Below are 14876 nucleotides of genomic sequence, written 5' to 3' on the forward strand. Positions count from 1 at the left end.
GTCTGCTGCGTCGCATAATGAGTCGGGGTCTTGGAACATGCGCAGTTTGCAGTCAGGCTTTAATTGCAGCGTCCGCTGCCATGCAGGTGTGGAAGCTGCAGCACAGCTGCAGCGCATTTTAAGACTCGTAACCCTAACCCTAACCCTAACCCTAGAGCAACATGTACGCATGCGCTGCTTGGAAAGTTTGGACTTTAAAGTGAACCCCTACACACATTCCTGTGCCATTTTCACCTAACAATAAAAAACGCTAAAACTGTAAATATTTATATATGTACAAGGGAGGTGATGGGGGATGGCAGGGGGACAGCGGTGGCAGCGGCGACAGCTGTGGCTGTGCATTGCAGATTCAGCAGGAGCGCGGGGACCAAAGGAGAGGAGGCATCCATGATGCTGGTGACACTGGCAAAGTGCAAGAGGACAAGGATGCCAACACCAGCTGATCACCAGCTGGCAGGAGACCACCATTGTTCTTGGGCAGAGCGGGGGAAAAAGTTTTAAAGGGGCTTGGGCACTTTAAATGTGCCCATAGGCTTTCTGCCGCCGCTGCTTAGCGCTGCAGCTGCGCATCCGCCAGCCGGCAAAGGGGAAAAAAAGCCGCGGTTTGGGCCGCCCGTGAGGAAGCTGCCTCTCTCTTTGCGGCGTCCTCCGAGGCGGCGGTTTGGAAACTCCGGGTCTGAAACGGACCCAGGTGAGGCTTCTTCACTGCCCCCCATGTGGAAGCCCCAACACCTGAAGCACGTCCCCGGGGCGGGCGGTCTGGAGGCTCCGTATTCAGCAGAATACACCTCCAAGACGTCTTCCCCTGCCCGTCTGTAGCCCGCCTATATGTTTGTAATAGGTACATTTATCAGAGGTAAAACCAAGCCTACATGCCTAAAGCTCAGGTATTCTTTTTTATTTCTGTTATATGTGACTGATCATTTATGAAAAGCTTTCTAGCTCTTTTGATTTGATAATACACCTTCAGATTCTTTTGGAACAAGCACACTGGAATACAATGGAAGCAGCCAATTTCAATATTTGTTTGCTTTCCAGAGAGAAGTGGCTTGAGATGGTTGTTTTATAGTCAGGACAATAACAGTTGTCATCTACCCTAAAAGGTTTATCTCTTTTAAACAAACATGCCATCAACTTTCAGCAATTTCTAAGAACAGAGCCAAGGGGAGACATGTAATATATTTTTAAAGACATGGGGATGCCACTACATCTGGTAGTCCTAATGAGGAACCTGTAACAAGGACAAGAGACAATTCAGGGAGCAGAGTGGTTCCCAGTAAGCAAAGGGGGCAGGCAAGCTATCACCCTACTTGTTTAATTTATATGCTGAAAACATCATAAGAAAAGCAGAATTAGAATCTGAAAAAGGAGGAGTTAAGATAGGAGGAAGCATGGTCACTTCATGTGACTATGATGCATCAAAATTCTTCGCTAAATTTTGACAGTTGGCAGTGCAGATTGATGGTCAAGTTGTGCAATCCAGACCCCTGAATGACAGAACACTGGCTAATCTTGATTTGTGTAACAGTCAAGATAGTACTTTGGAACTAAGAGAAAAGATGGGAAAAGTCACAGTGAAGAAAAAGCTGAGAATATCTCAGTTCAATCTGTCAAAAGAATATAGGTTCCTATTTCTTGTTCCTTTTCTTATTAAACCCTTTGTTTTCTCCTTTCTTTGTGTTGTCTTGGAAGATGGATGTTTTCAGTGCCACAGCAATGCTTTTACAAGCTGTGGGTTTACCTCTTCATTCAAATTTTGGTTAATTTGGGTAATTATTTGTAACTTTTTGGTATTTCTCTTTGAGGAAGCAGCTCATTTTGGCATTTCATCTAAATTTATGTAGTGGTGATTAGGGGTAGCTTTTCTAAAAAATAAAGTAGTGGAATGATCTTGACAACATTGACTAGATTCAGATGTTGTTAGCTGGCTTCAAGTCAACCTTGAGTCATGGTGGCCCAGTGAATGAGAAGTCTCTAAGCCCCACTATCCTCTCCCCCCCCCCCCCGCTAAGGCCCTACAGTCTATGGTCCATTGTCTCCCTTATTGTGTCTATTCATTTGGCATGTGGTCTTCCTTTTTTCTCCTGCCTTCTACCTTCCCCAGTATCATTGTCTTTTCTAATGAGTTATGCCTTCTCATGATGTGGCTGAAGGATGACAGCCTCAATATAGTAATCTTAGGCCCCATGACAGGCCAAAATAAAGCTGCTTAGAGTCACTTTGGAAGTATGCTGTTTAAATGATGCTTGCATCCTAAGAGTCCGGAAACCTCGTCAAAGTTATGAACTAGTCCTATGAAGCTACAGTCCGCCCTTGGCTTATGTGGGGATCTGTTCCGCCCGCGCCCCCCCCCGCGTGAATGGGGCTTGTGCATGCAATGTCGCATACACGCCATGGGCGTGCCCCTCATTCATCCAAATGGAACGTGCCACCCCTTGTGCCCCATGCACGGCTTTCAGCATATGCTGAAAGCTGCGTATGACGCAGTGCACTGTATTAAAGAGTATTTGTGGAGTTTACTTGTGTAATGAAAGATAAGCTAAAATCATTTATTTATTGCAATACTTAATAGCTACAAATTTTCAAATAGTGTTCACGCAGAGCCTCATACAGAGTACAGTGCGCACGCGCCATACGCAGGCGCGCCATACGCGGCCTTGAGCATACACGCTCAAGCCGCGGTGCGCACGCGGGGTGGAAGAGGCGGTGCGTCTCATTCAATTGAATGGGCGCGCGCGCCCGTTGCACCCCGCGCCACCGCGCCGCCGCACACGAGCCCCATTGTTTCCAATGGGGCTTGAGCATAGGCGGAATTCGCCTTACGCAGAGGGATCCGGAACGGACGCACTGTACATTAAAATAATTTAAATTATTAATTAAAGCTTGTATCACTGTGACTGTAGCCTCCTTCCTCATGAAATGTAGCAGCTGGAGCACAATGTGACCTTGGGCAAAATAACTCTTGGACAACACAGCCATCTGACCTCTCAACGAGTTCTTCCAAGCTGGGTACTTGAACCTTTTTTTAGAGGGAGTGCTATCTCTCCCAGAACAGGTTGCATCACCAGCCCTGAGTTCGATAGCCCATCTAGAACCCAGGACTTTCCTTTTCTTTGAGCATTAGTTTATTCATCTACATCTAATCCCTTACACATGGACAAGAGGGGAGGACTTTCAAAGACTTCTTAACATCCTCAACATCCCTTGAGGAACACCATCTTTCAACATTGAGGAGAAATGTATAAAGTTGAGGGTAACTTACCTTGCTAACCAAAACAAAATAAATTAACATTTGAATTCCAACTCCAGCTGGCCTTGGGATTATTCAAATTATCTATACCCATTTCAAACCAGTTTCAGAGCAGGATACAGACTTCAGACTGCTATGGACACCTTAGTGGGTAATCTTTGCCTGAGCACTGACAAGAGGAGTGTGTCCCTGCTGGTGCTTTTGAACCTCTCAATGGTGTTTGATACCTGTGGCATTGCCTTTGTCTGCTGGGAGAATGATGATTTCTGGGGCCGAATTGTGGTACTTGATAGCTTTTATTTCATTTTTGGTTATGTTGCTGGGTGATGACTTGGCCTTGCACAAAATCCTTGCTGTTTCTCCTCTTATCTCTTCCATCTTGATCGATTCCAATCTTTTGGCCATCATTATATTGATTGCTTCCAATCTGTTGGCCATCGTTTTGTTTTCCATATCTGTTGACATATGTTGAGTTGTCAATGTGGATTGCAACAATTCTATTGGAATATCACCTTTTTTGCCATTTCCTTTATTGCAGCTTCCACCTCAGTTTTTAGAATTTGGGGTTCAACTTCATATGACTCTTTATTCCATATTGTTTTGTTTCTCTTCTTTCCTTTATTGCTTGTAGCATTTTATCTGTCATCATGGTTTCTTCACTTCTGTTTGTTGGATGCATTCTTTTTGCATTCTTCTTTTATTATGTTCATGGCTTCAGACCAAAGCTCTTCCAGTTCACGATCTATTATTCTTAGTACTACAAATATGTTCCTTATATTATCAATAAATTCTATGGAAATGTTTTTTAAATTGTATTTTGGTATAATGACATGTTTTTTTATCTTCTTGAGTTTCACTTTTTTTTCTTTTTTTGAAAAGAGTAATTCATGTGCCAAAATCAGCACCTGGTCTAGTCTTGGCCACACTTGTATGGAACTTCACCATCTTTTACTTCCAATTATGTAATCTATTTGGTTTTTGTGTTGGCCATCTGGTGATGTCCATGTGTATGACTGTTTCTCTGGTTGTATGAAAAATGTGTTTGCAATGAATAGGTTGTTGGCTTCACAAAAATCTTATCAGATGCTCACCTACTTTATTCCTTTTGCCTAGTCCAAATCTGCCTACTGTTTTTGATTCTTCTTTACTTCCAACCTTTGTGTTCCAATCTCCAATGATCAGCTTGACATCCTGTGTTGGTATGTTGTCAGTTTCTTCCTGTACTCCTTTGCAAAATTATCAATTTCTTCTTGTTCTGCCTTAGTGGTTGGTGTATATACTTGAATTATGGTGATATTCATAGGTTTCCTGTGAAGCCTTATTGAGATGATTTGGTCTGATTTTGCATTGTATCCTCTGATACTTTTGCAACATCTTTTCTTAGTATGAAAGCCAGCCTATTTCTTCTTGTCTTTTCATTCCCTGATTAGAACACCGTGTGCTTGTCTAATTCAAAGTGGCTCATTCCTGTCAATTTTAACTTAATCACCCCCAGTACTGGTATGTTCATGTGTTGCATTTCCATTTTCACTATATCTAGTTTTCCTTGGCTCATGCTTCTCACATTCCATGTCCCTATTTTATGTATGGTGCTGCTTCTGATGGGGTTTGTCTTTCTGATGCTCGCGTCATCATTTTTGATTCCCCTTAGCAAGTGTTTTTTCTTTTAGTTTCTATCTATCTCTCTGTTAGTGTTCTTGTCCTGCCTGTCCAACACTTTCGATGTCTCAGCATAGGGTTCTCTAGGTGGGGGGTTATACAAGGAGGACCACCTACACATCCCTGTGCACAGTGCTAACAAATATTAACTATGATGTCACTGCAGTTCTTCACTTTAGTGACACCCATCACTACTGCTGCTGTCCAGTAGTTGTTTTCCTATGTCATCCTCCCTCCCACCATTATTGTTGAATTGATCGTTTCCCTACCCTCCTCCTCCCTCCTCCCTCCTTTTTCCTCCCTCCCTGGAGACCTTCTATATTTTAGTCTCTCATCTGTCTTCTGGCTCTTGTTTGATTTTCCTTGTCCATCCTCTCTATTTTCTCCTCTCCTCCCTCTGGAAGGCAGGGTGGGGGGCCGAGATGGTCTGTGCTGGGGCTGAGATGGACACACGTGGCTGGCCAGCCAGGGTGCATCTACACTGTATAAATAATAGTTTGACAGCACTTTAAGTGCTATGTAATCATCCTCCAGAATCCTGGGGATCTGTAGTTTTCTGAGGTATCAGTTTTCTTTGGCAGAGAAGTCGGCCCTTCTAATGCACAGATTTTTTTATACATGGATTCAAGCATCCATGGTTTGAAAAATTTCAAATATCAAACCTTGATTTTCCATTTTTTATAAGAGACACCATTTTGCTATGTCATTATATTTAATGGAACTTGAGCATCCATGGATTTTGTTATCCATGGGGGGATCTTGGAACCAAACCCCAGTGTATAATAAGGGTCCACAGTACCTTATAAAACTACAAATCCCAGGATTCCATAGAGTAGAGCTACAGCACTTGAAGTGATGTAAATTGCATTATTTCAACAGTGTAGATGCATCCCTAGTCAATTAAGTTAAAGGTAAGGGTATTCCCCATTGACAAGGTTGTCAAGTCATGTCTGACCATAGCGTTCAGTGCTCTTCTCCGTTACTAAGCCAAAGAGCCAGCGTCATCAGAGATTACTCTGTGATCATGTGGCCAGAATAATTGCACGGAACACTATTTACTTTCCCACCAGAGTGGCACCTATTTATCTACTTGCATTTTCATGCTTTCAAACTGCTAGGTTGGCAGAAGCTGGGACTAGTGATGGGAGCTCAACCCATCATGATCCTGGTCAATTACAGACAGAATTTCCATATGATGCAATATACATCCATTTGTGAATAAGCATGTAATTACCAGTATCAACAAATGTAACTGTATGGTGCATGAAGAGGTATTATTTTTAGGTACGGCACGGTACAGAGCGCCAAAAAGAGGCGCTGGGGAGGCACTTCTCCTTGCTCTGCAGCAGCGCCGCAGCAACCAAATTGGGCGACACTGCTGGTCAGCGAGAAAGGAGCACCCGGATGTGACTCCTTTTTGCGGTGCAGTTGTGCTGCCGCAAACCACCAGAGACGTCGCAATGGCATTGCAGCTGCGCAGTGTTGTTTGGATGCTGTGCTGCTGCGATGTCATAGCTGTGCGTACCGTGTAGATGGTGCTGTGCAGCTGTGACATCATCGTCACATGCTAGGGGTTGCAGGGTATATGCACGTGCCACCCCGAGGCAACCCTAGCACGTCGCCATGACGCCGCAAAGGGCCCATCCGTCTGGGGCCAACATTACTAACATCTGAAAAAAGTTTTCACCTTTAAATAGTGGATTTAGTATCCTGTGATCCATTATAGTGAAGAAGAAATTTCAAATTTCATCTTTGATAAAAAAAAGTCTGATATTTTATTTTACTGTTCAAGAGCAGTTTAAAAAAAACCTCATAGACTGACCAGATGAAAAATAGTTCAGAAAAAGAAAAAGTACTAGGCTTTTGGTATGAATCATTAAAATCTCTCATGTTTTTATTTACTTGTGCTCTTAACTCCATAATATATTTTCATGCCAACTAATATATTTTCATGCCAAGTTTCATTCAGTGTGCTTGTGTACAAGTTTTTTCAATTTGTCTGTTGACTTATGGTGACCACATGAATTTTGTAGGATTTTCTTAGGTAAGAACAGTAGCACTCTGTAAAAGAAAGTTTTAGCATTATTTTCCCTGAACCAATAAGCTGTGACAGTACACCTATTGCCTATCATGTGATATTTTCCTGCTTATCACAGATAAGATGGTATCATTCCCCCACACATAAATGATGTGGGCTTTTTTCTAGTGATGCATCAAATAGCACTAAATGTTCTGGTCACACGTCTGTTGATTTTGTCTTCAGGGAGGGATAATCCACTCTTATCTTTTAAGTGGATGTATGGCAGCAAAACCTTGCTAGAAGTGTTTTCATCTTTTCATTTATTATTTGAACTTTCAGTAATCTCTTTAAATTCACCTTTTCAACCAAACTGGAATCAACACACACAACATCCAATATTTCTTTAACAATAGAAAATCTGTTGGGTTTTCTTTTGAGACTGGAATGAAGTGTTAGATATGAATTTTATATCAGTCTTATTATATTATATTATATTATATTATATTATATTATATCCATCGGACCTAGCCCAAAGCAAGAAGAAGAGTCCTCCCTCCAGTCCATCTGCCATGACCATGGCACAGAGGGAGAAAAGAACCAATGAACCACGAATGCCTTCTCCTTTTTGTGTCATGTCTTTTTAGATTGTGTGCTTGAAGGCAGGGAACTGTCTAATTAAAAGAAATTGTAAGCCCCTCTGAGAGCCTTTGTGGATGAAAAGCAGGGTATAAATACACCAAATAAATAAATATAAATGAATTACTACCTCATAAATTGAAACCTGGGTAACTATTATATTGTATAACAGAACAAAATACAAAATCTACAAGACAGTGATTCTTTTATTAGGCCAGCAAAAATGTGCAAAATACATGTTGCAAGCTTTCAAGGCTACAGTGGTTTCATCATCTGACAAAGATGTTAAAAATCATGCAGGAGACGAAAAGTGAGGAGTCACAGGCCTACATTCTGTTTCAGATGTTACTTCTGTTGTCAGTTAAGATGACCATGTGGGAACCCAGGACAAAGGACAGTAAGTGACAGGCAATGAATTTTGAAATCCATTACCAGCAGCAAAGTAACTTTCCTTTGGGCACACTGGCCCTGCTTCTCAGTCTATTTGGGCTTAAAGTTGCAATATATACTGCACTATATTTCATAATATTAAAAAGGGGGGATGCATTTGCCAGCTTTTTCTGCACATCTCCGTGGGCAGCACACAGCTGGAATACCTCCTGTGGCTTTTGCTTCCCTTTTGTGTGCCCCAAACATCTCTGCTATTGCAGAATCACCGGTGCAGCTGCCTCATCGCCTTCATTTCCTCTTAGTTCTTGAAAGTAAGGATGTGTTTGTTTTGTGCTGCACATTGTCAGGGAATTCCTTGTTGGTTGTGGTGAATTTTAGAACCTGCAGCTGTACTTGGCAGCAGCAGTGGTACTAGGAAAGTCAGCATAGTACAGTTCCCAAGGGGTTCCAGGAAGTCCACTAAAACTCCTAGACTCATAGACTTTTGTTTATGTATTCACAACTGACTGGTTTAGTGTAAACATTTCCTTTTAACCATAGTTATAATTATGTTTCCCAGGTTGGATATGGGACAAGGTTCTTGTAACTGTACACCAAAACAGATTGAGTAGCAGCATGAGATACCATAAAAATCTATAAGGCTAGGTAGCTTTTTCCCCTTTACTTTCAGGCTTGAACTTTCAGCTGTAGCCATTCCCTTCTAACATGGCTCATGCCTCTTCAGTGGTGGCAAAAGCCATGTTAGTCTCTTCCCTAGAGACGTCTGGAACCTTTGCCCAGCTTCATGGAGTTTTATGGTACCTTGTTCTGTTTCTTAGTCTTAACGTTACAAGAGCCGGGTGCCATATCCAATCTGGCCACCCTGGTTATACTATAAGATACCATTCTTGCACATGGTTTTTGGGAATGTTTCCACTGCCTTATCATAAGTGATCTATCCTAACCAGCTTAAATAAAATGGCAATAACCATCCCATTTTCAAGCACCAAGGAAGAGGAGTTGGTATTCTTAGCACTTATGTTTTTGTTTCTTGGATTTTCCCCTTCCCAAATTGCAAAACAAATGAACCAGAAACCCATAAAATATACAAAATTAATAACAATAAAAGCTATACAAAAGAATAAATGACAAATTCCAAGGATAATCAACTTGCCTAAGGCCAGTATGCTAAAAATCAATCAACTATATTTCCTTGAATACCATGGGAGTTCTTAATCTGACACTGAAGATATGGTCACAACAGGCAGGCAATTTAGGGGAAAGCTACAGGCAGGCTTCTTGGGGAAAACATTCCATGGCTGGGAGGAAGGAGCTGATCTTCTAACTTTTGTTCCCTAAAGTGCTGGGGAAAACTTCTACTAACTGCGGGGTGGTGGTGGTGGTAGTGAGGTGGCACATAGTAGTTCTTTCTCCATTTGTGACCCCTTCCAATTATCTGTGCTTTGAAGCATTTCAGTTTTAAATACATTTTCTCTGACATAAGTAGAAACTTTTGTCTTTTTTAAAAATCTATTTGCACGGAGAAGTTGGGAGCAGCCCACTCCATTCTCATACATCCTTTTTTCAAAACATAAAAAATAGATTTTTTTAAAAAGTATGACTGCAAAGAAAGAGGGCGAAAAAAGGGAAAGGAAGTACATATACTATAGACTAGGCATTTACATAAGTGTAAACTGACCGTATATCCAAAAATACACATTCTTGAAGTTGGCTTCTTTGACATATACATTCATGCATTGCTAGAGCTGTAAAATCTTGTGACCATTGAACAAAAGATGGTGAATATCTGTCTCTCCAACCTTGGAATATAAGTCTTTTTGCAACAGTAAAAGCACACAGAATTCAACCATGTTAGATTCACAGAGATATAATTCATACCACTCACATATATCCTGAATTGGGAAGAAGCAGAGGCACTACCTATTTGATCTGATTATCTCTGTATATTCTTTCATTCACTCAGGGATGAGTTGAAAGGAAATCACTATGGCAAAACTGAGAAACATTGAATCTTCTGGATATAACAGGACTGCATTCAACTGTGTTAGTCAGAACAAAGCAGATTTCCTTCTTAACTATCCTCATGCATTCCCAAATCTATTCCGCAATGGGGGATCATTTCAGGGTGATGTGGGATTGCAGAATGAGAAAGGAGCTGAAAAGTTATGTTGTGCAAGAAGAAGACTACTTCTGCAACATTGCTTTTCATTTTATGCTGTTACTTTTCAAATACATAGCATAGTTACCTGTGTAGCTTGCTGTAATGGGAGTATCTATGCCTGAAGACTAACAATTGTTTCAGCAAGTGCAGAACATTTGTTAGGTTCTTTAAAAGTTGGTTATGGGAAAACTTTAAATATTTGAAGGGATGTCATATTGAGGAAGGAGCAAGCTTGTTTTCTGCTGCTCTAGAGAACAGGACCAGGAACAATGGATGCAAGCTACAGGAAAAGAGATTCCACCTCAACATTAGGAGGAACTTCCTGACAGTAAGGGCTGTTTGACAGTGGAACACACTCAGAGTTTAGTGGAGTTTCCTTCCTTGGAGGTCTTTAAACAGAGGCTGGATGGTCATCTGTCAGGGATGCTTTGATTGAGATTTCCTGCATGGCAGGGGGTTGGACTGGATGGCCCTTGTGGTCTCTTCCAACTCTCCAATTCTATGATTCTATGAAAACATGTTTTTTGTGAAGTCGAAGACTTTCACGGCTGGCATCCATAGTTTTTTGTGGGTTTTTTGGGACCAACGGTCACACAGTATATATACCCCACTCACTTCCATGCCAGCATTCTCTGAAGATGCCAGCCACAGATGCTAGCAAAATCACAGGAATAAACTCTTCAAGAACAAGGCCACATAGCCCAAAAACCCAACAACCCCCCCCCCCCTTTGTGTTTGGCTGTGACTGTGGTTTCAGGTAGAACTTTGGCAATTTTTATTTACTATCAATATAACCACTAGAGTTGACTACTAATAAAAGTATCTGCCTTTGTGTGGATTGGGAAGGCCCTTAGTTTGACACGCTCCAGCCTTCAAACAAAGGAGATTATCGCACCACCCTTTCCATCTTTTCCTCCCAAGCAAGGCATGGGATGTAAACTTTATTACACAGATTTTATGGCACACCTCTGTGCCCAGGCAGGAGTCATCCCATACCCAATTTGGACTTCTCTTGCACCTTGCAAAGAGTGGGAACACCCTGGCACACACAGTCATAGGCATCCTTAGTGCCCCCAGAAAGAGTGATTGCACTGTTTACTCCTGCCCTAATGTTACCAGCAAATAACTACATACCCCTCCAGATTCAAACTGTATGAACAGTAAACCTATGTTCTTGTTAGGAAAGTAATCTACCTGGTTACTGAAGATAGTACCACAACCGCAGATAATGGACACATTAAATAAATAATACATATAAAACCCAAATAACCCCAAAGATATTCTTCTGATTCCCTTAGTATGCCTAACAATTTTAAGGTTAAAAAATTACAATTGCTAGTCCAAACACATTAGACTAAGTTAAACAATTGTATTGTATTGTATTGTATTGTATTGTATTGTATTGTATTGTATTTATTTATTTATGTTGAATGCTAAATCAACACTAATATAAATCCATTTGATTCACAGAGTTTATTATAGCTGAGACTATCAACTGGATTAAGTTATGATGTCTAGATTCTCTAGACTGTCCCACATTCTCTTGGTTCCTTAACACTGTATTGTCCATTCATTAAACGTATTTAAACTTTGATGTATCAAGGTTGGTTGGTAGATAATTATACACACACATACATATACATGTTTGTATATACTTTTCTGTGTCCGCTGTATTGATTATCAGATTACAGGAACACACTTTCTGCATTTAAAGAGCCAAATAGATATTTTCCCACTTCTCTTTATAGTTCTGTATATTTCTTTCTCAATACTCTTTTTATCATAGTATGAGAGACACAGAGATGTGTCTCTCATACTCTGAGACAAGGAGGAGCTGAGAGAGAACAACTAACTTGCTCCTAGTCAGGTTCAGACTGACTATAGGGTTGGACTGAATTACTGGTAGGGTTGCCATAACCCGGCGGCCCCCGTGCCATTCACGGTTTCGGAGGGCCCCTCCCGGTCCCGGTCCGGTTTGGGCCCCCACCCGTGCCTTGTTCCCGGTTTGGGGGCCACTCCAGCCATTGCCGCTGCCGCTAACGCAGCTGCTGCGGCGCCAACCCACCTCCTCCTCCAGCTCCACCTCCCTCCTCTTCCTCGGCGGGCGGCAGAAGCGCCGCCGCCACCGCGCCCCCACTGGGAGGGCTTGCATGCCGCCCAGGCCCCAGCAGGGGCCAGGGGCAGCGTGCGCGCCTTCCCCACTTCCCTCCGTGCGCGCGCGCCTGCCTTCCCCGCTTGCCTCCGCGCACGCGCGCGCGCCTGCCTTCCCCGCCTCCCTCCGTGCGCACGCGCGCGCCTGCCTTCCCCGCCTCCCTCCGCGCGCACGCGCACCTGCCTGCTTCCTTCCGCACGCGCGCCAGCCTTCATAAGGAGGAGGAGGGGGGAGAGGAGGAGGAGGAGGAGCAAGGAGACGGAGGAAGGGTGCCTGAACTTAGGCCAGGGGCCAGGGCAGAATTGGGGCAGAGGAGGAGGAGGAGGAGGAGGAAAGCTGAGTCAGTGGCCAGTAGGTCTGCCTTGGTTTTTTGGGGGTTTTAAATTATTTTTAAATATATAAAATACTTATTTTATTTAATTTTTTAAATTTTTATTATTGCTTTTTATTTTTTATTTTATTAATTTTTATTATTGCTCGTTTTTATTTCATTTTATTAATTTTTATTATTGCTTGTTTTTATTTTATTTTATTAATGTTATTATTGCTTGATTTTATTTTATTTTATTAATGTTATTATTGCTTGTTTTTATTTTATTTTATTAATGTTATTATTACTTGTTTTTATTTTATTTTATTAATGTTATTATTGCTTGTTTTTATTTTATTTTATTAATGTTATTATTGCTTGTTTTTATTTCATTTCATTAATTTTTATTATTGCTTGTTTTTGTTTTATTTTATTAATTTTATTACATTATTTTTATTATCAAATATATACACCCCTGCCTTGTTTTTTATTTATTTTTTCATTATTTTTTATTATTAAATATATGCAAGTGCATTTTCTGTGTATTTATGGTGCTTTGAATGCTAACAAGTCTGCCTTTCTTGGCCAATTATAGTGGTGGTGATGATGATGATGATGATGATGGTGATAATGATGGTGATGGTGATATTGATATCAGAAAGCCTCTGAGGCACGGCCAATATAACTTGCTTATGTAACTTGCTGTGATTTTTACAAACTCATGCGCAGTGAAGAAAAACCACATTCCCTTGCCCAAGTACACACTTCTGAGAAGTAAAGTTGAACCCGAGGGCAAGTCCATTTCTGCCATCTGTCTAAGAATAATGCCAAAATGTTCTCCATTTTGATCATGCCTAAAAACATGCGTTTATATTAACATTTTTTTTAAAAAACCTCATTTTTTGCGTGTCCTCCATTTTTATAAAAATGTGTCCTACATTTGAAAATGTTGCCCTACATTTGTCCTACATTTGTCCCAGTTTGGAGGTCCTCACTTATGGCAACCCTAATTACTGGGCAACTAATTCTCGAAACAGATGGGCTCAAAAGTGTGACTTCTGGCCACTTTGGGGGCAGGACATGCAGATGATTCATGCCCTCAGAGCAACTGGAAGCCACTCTAAGGCTGCCTAAGGCAGCCTCAGGCCTCTGGGAGAAAGAGCAGGGAAAACCTGCTCTTTGCTGGCAGCCTGTTTGGGACCATGTTGGCAGCCTGCTTTCAGAGCGCGCCGTCCAGTTGTTGTGGTCCTGTGTTGATCAGGGGACGATTGGGACTGGAGTGGCCAGATGCCACTTCCAAGCTGCCGGTCTGCTTTACCCCATAGAAACCTCCTTTAAAAAGCGCTTCTACTTGAGAACACCAAATGATGGATGATGCCAGTGCTGCAGGGGGAGGAAGAGGAGGAGGCTGAGGAGGAGGAGTTACCAAGCTTGGACGCCTGTTCAAGGACATGAAGATCAAGTCCCTGGAAGAGATCTATCTTTTCTCCCTTCTGATCAAGGAGTCTGAAATCATTGACTTTTTCCTGGGCTCCTCTCTGAAAGATGAAGTTCTAAAGATCATGCCTGTTCAGAAACATCCCCATGCTGGTCAGCACACCCAGTTCAAGGCTTTTGTTGCCATTGGCGACTACAATGGCCATGTATGCCTTGACGTCGAATGCTCCAATGAATTAACCACTGCAATTTGCGGGGCCATTATCTTGGCAAAACTCTCCATCATGCCATTCAGGCAAGGCTACTGGGGCAGCAAGCCCCACACTCTACTTTGCAAGGTAACTGGACGGTGTGGCTATGTCTTGGTGCTCCTCATCCCCGCACCTCATGGCATTGGCATTGTGTCTGCCCCAGTCTTCAAGAAACTGCTGATGATGACTGGTATCAATGACTGTTACACCTCAGTCAGGGCGTGCACAGCCACCTTGGGCAACTTTGCAAAGGCCACCTTTGAAGCCATTTCCAAGACCTACAGTTACCTGACCCCTGACCCCTGGAAGGAGACTATTTTTACCAAATCTCCCTATCAGGAGTTCACTGACCATCTGGCAAAGACTCATGCGACCAGAGTGTCTGTGCAAAGTACTCAGGCAGCTGCTGTGGCAACTACTTAAGAACAATTACTTTCCTTTAAAAAGCTTCCACATACAGACTGTCTGCTATAGGGAGCTAAGCAGGCCACATTATTTGTAATAAGCAGAGAGCTAAGCAGGCCACATAAATTGGAAAATATTTAATTTCTCTGGGCCCATCAGCTGCTCAGCCCTTCCCTGTTAGGATTCCATTAAATACTGAAAGTAA

General features: G+C 42.1%; 1 protein-coding gene and 1 pseudogene across 1 annotated transcript in view; both read left to right on the top strand.

Annotated features, from left to right (window-relative positions):
• The window catches only part of LOC149286005 (proprotein convertase subtilisin/kexin type 5-like), a 352398-nt gene that overhangs the window by 73969 nt on the left and 263553 nt on the right, over positions 1-14876 (top strand). The gene's annotated exons all lie outside the window — the stretch shown is intronic.
• On the top strand, positions 13943-14689 carry LOC149286006 (small ribosomal subunit protein uS5 pseudogene; annotated as a pseudogene).

The sequence above is a fragment of the Sceloporus occidentalis genome, unplaced genomic scaffold, assembly GCF_023333645.1.
Source record: "Sceloporus occidentalis isolate IW3139 unplaced genomic scaffold, rSceOcc1.0.p SCAF_73, whole genome shotgun sequence".
NCBI classification, from domain to species: Eukaryota; Metazoa; Chordata; class Lepidosauria; order Squamata; family Phrynosomatidae; genus Sceloporus; species Sceloporus occidentalis.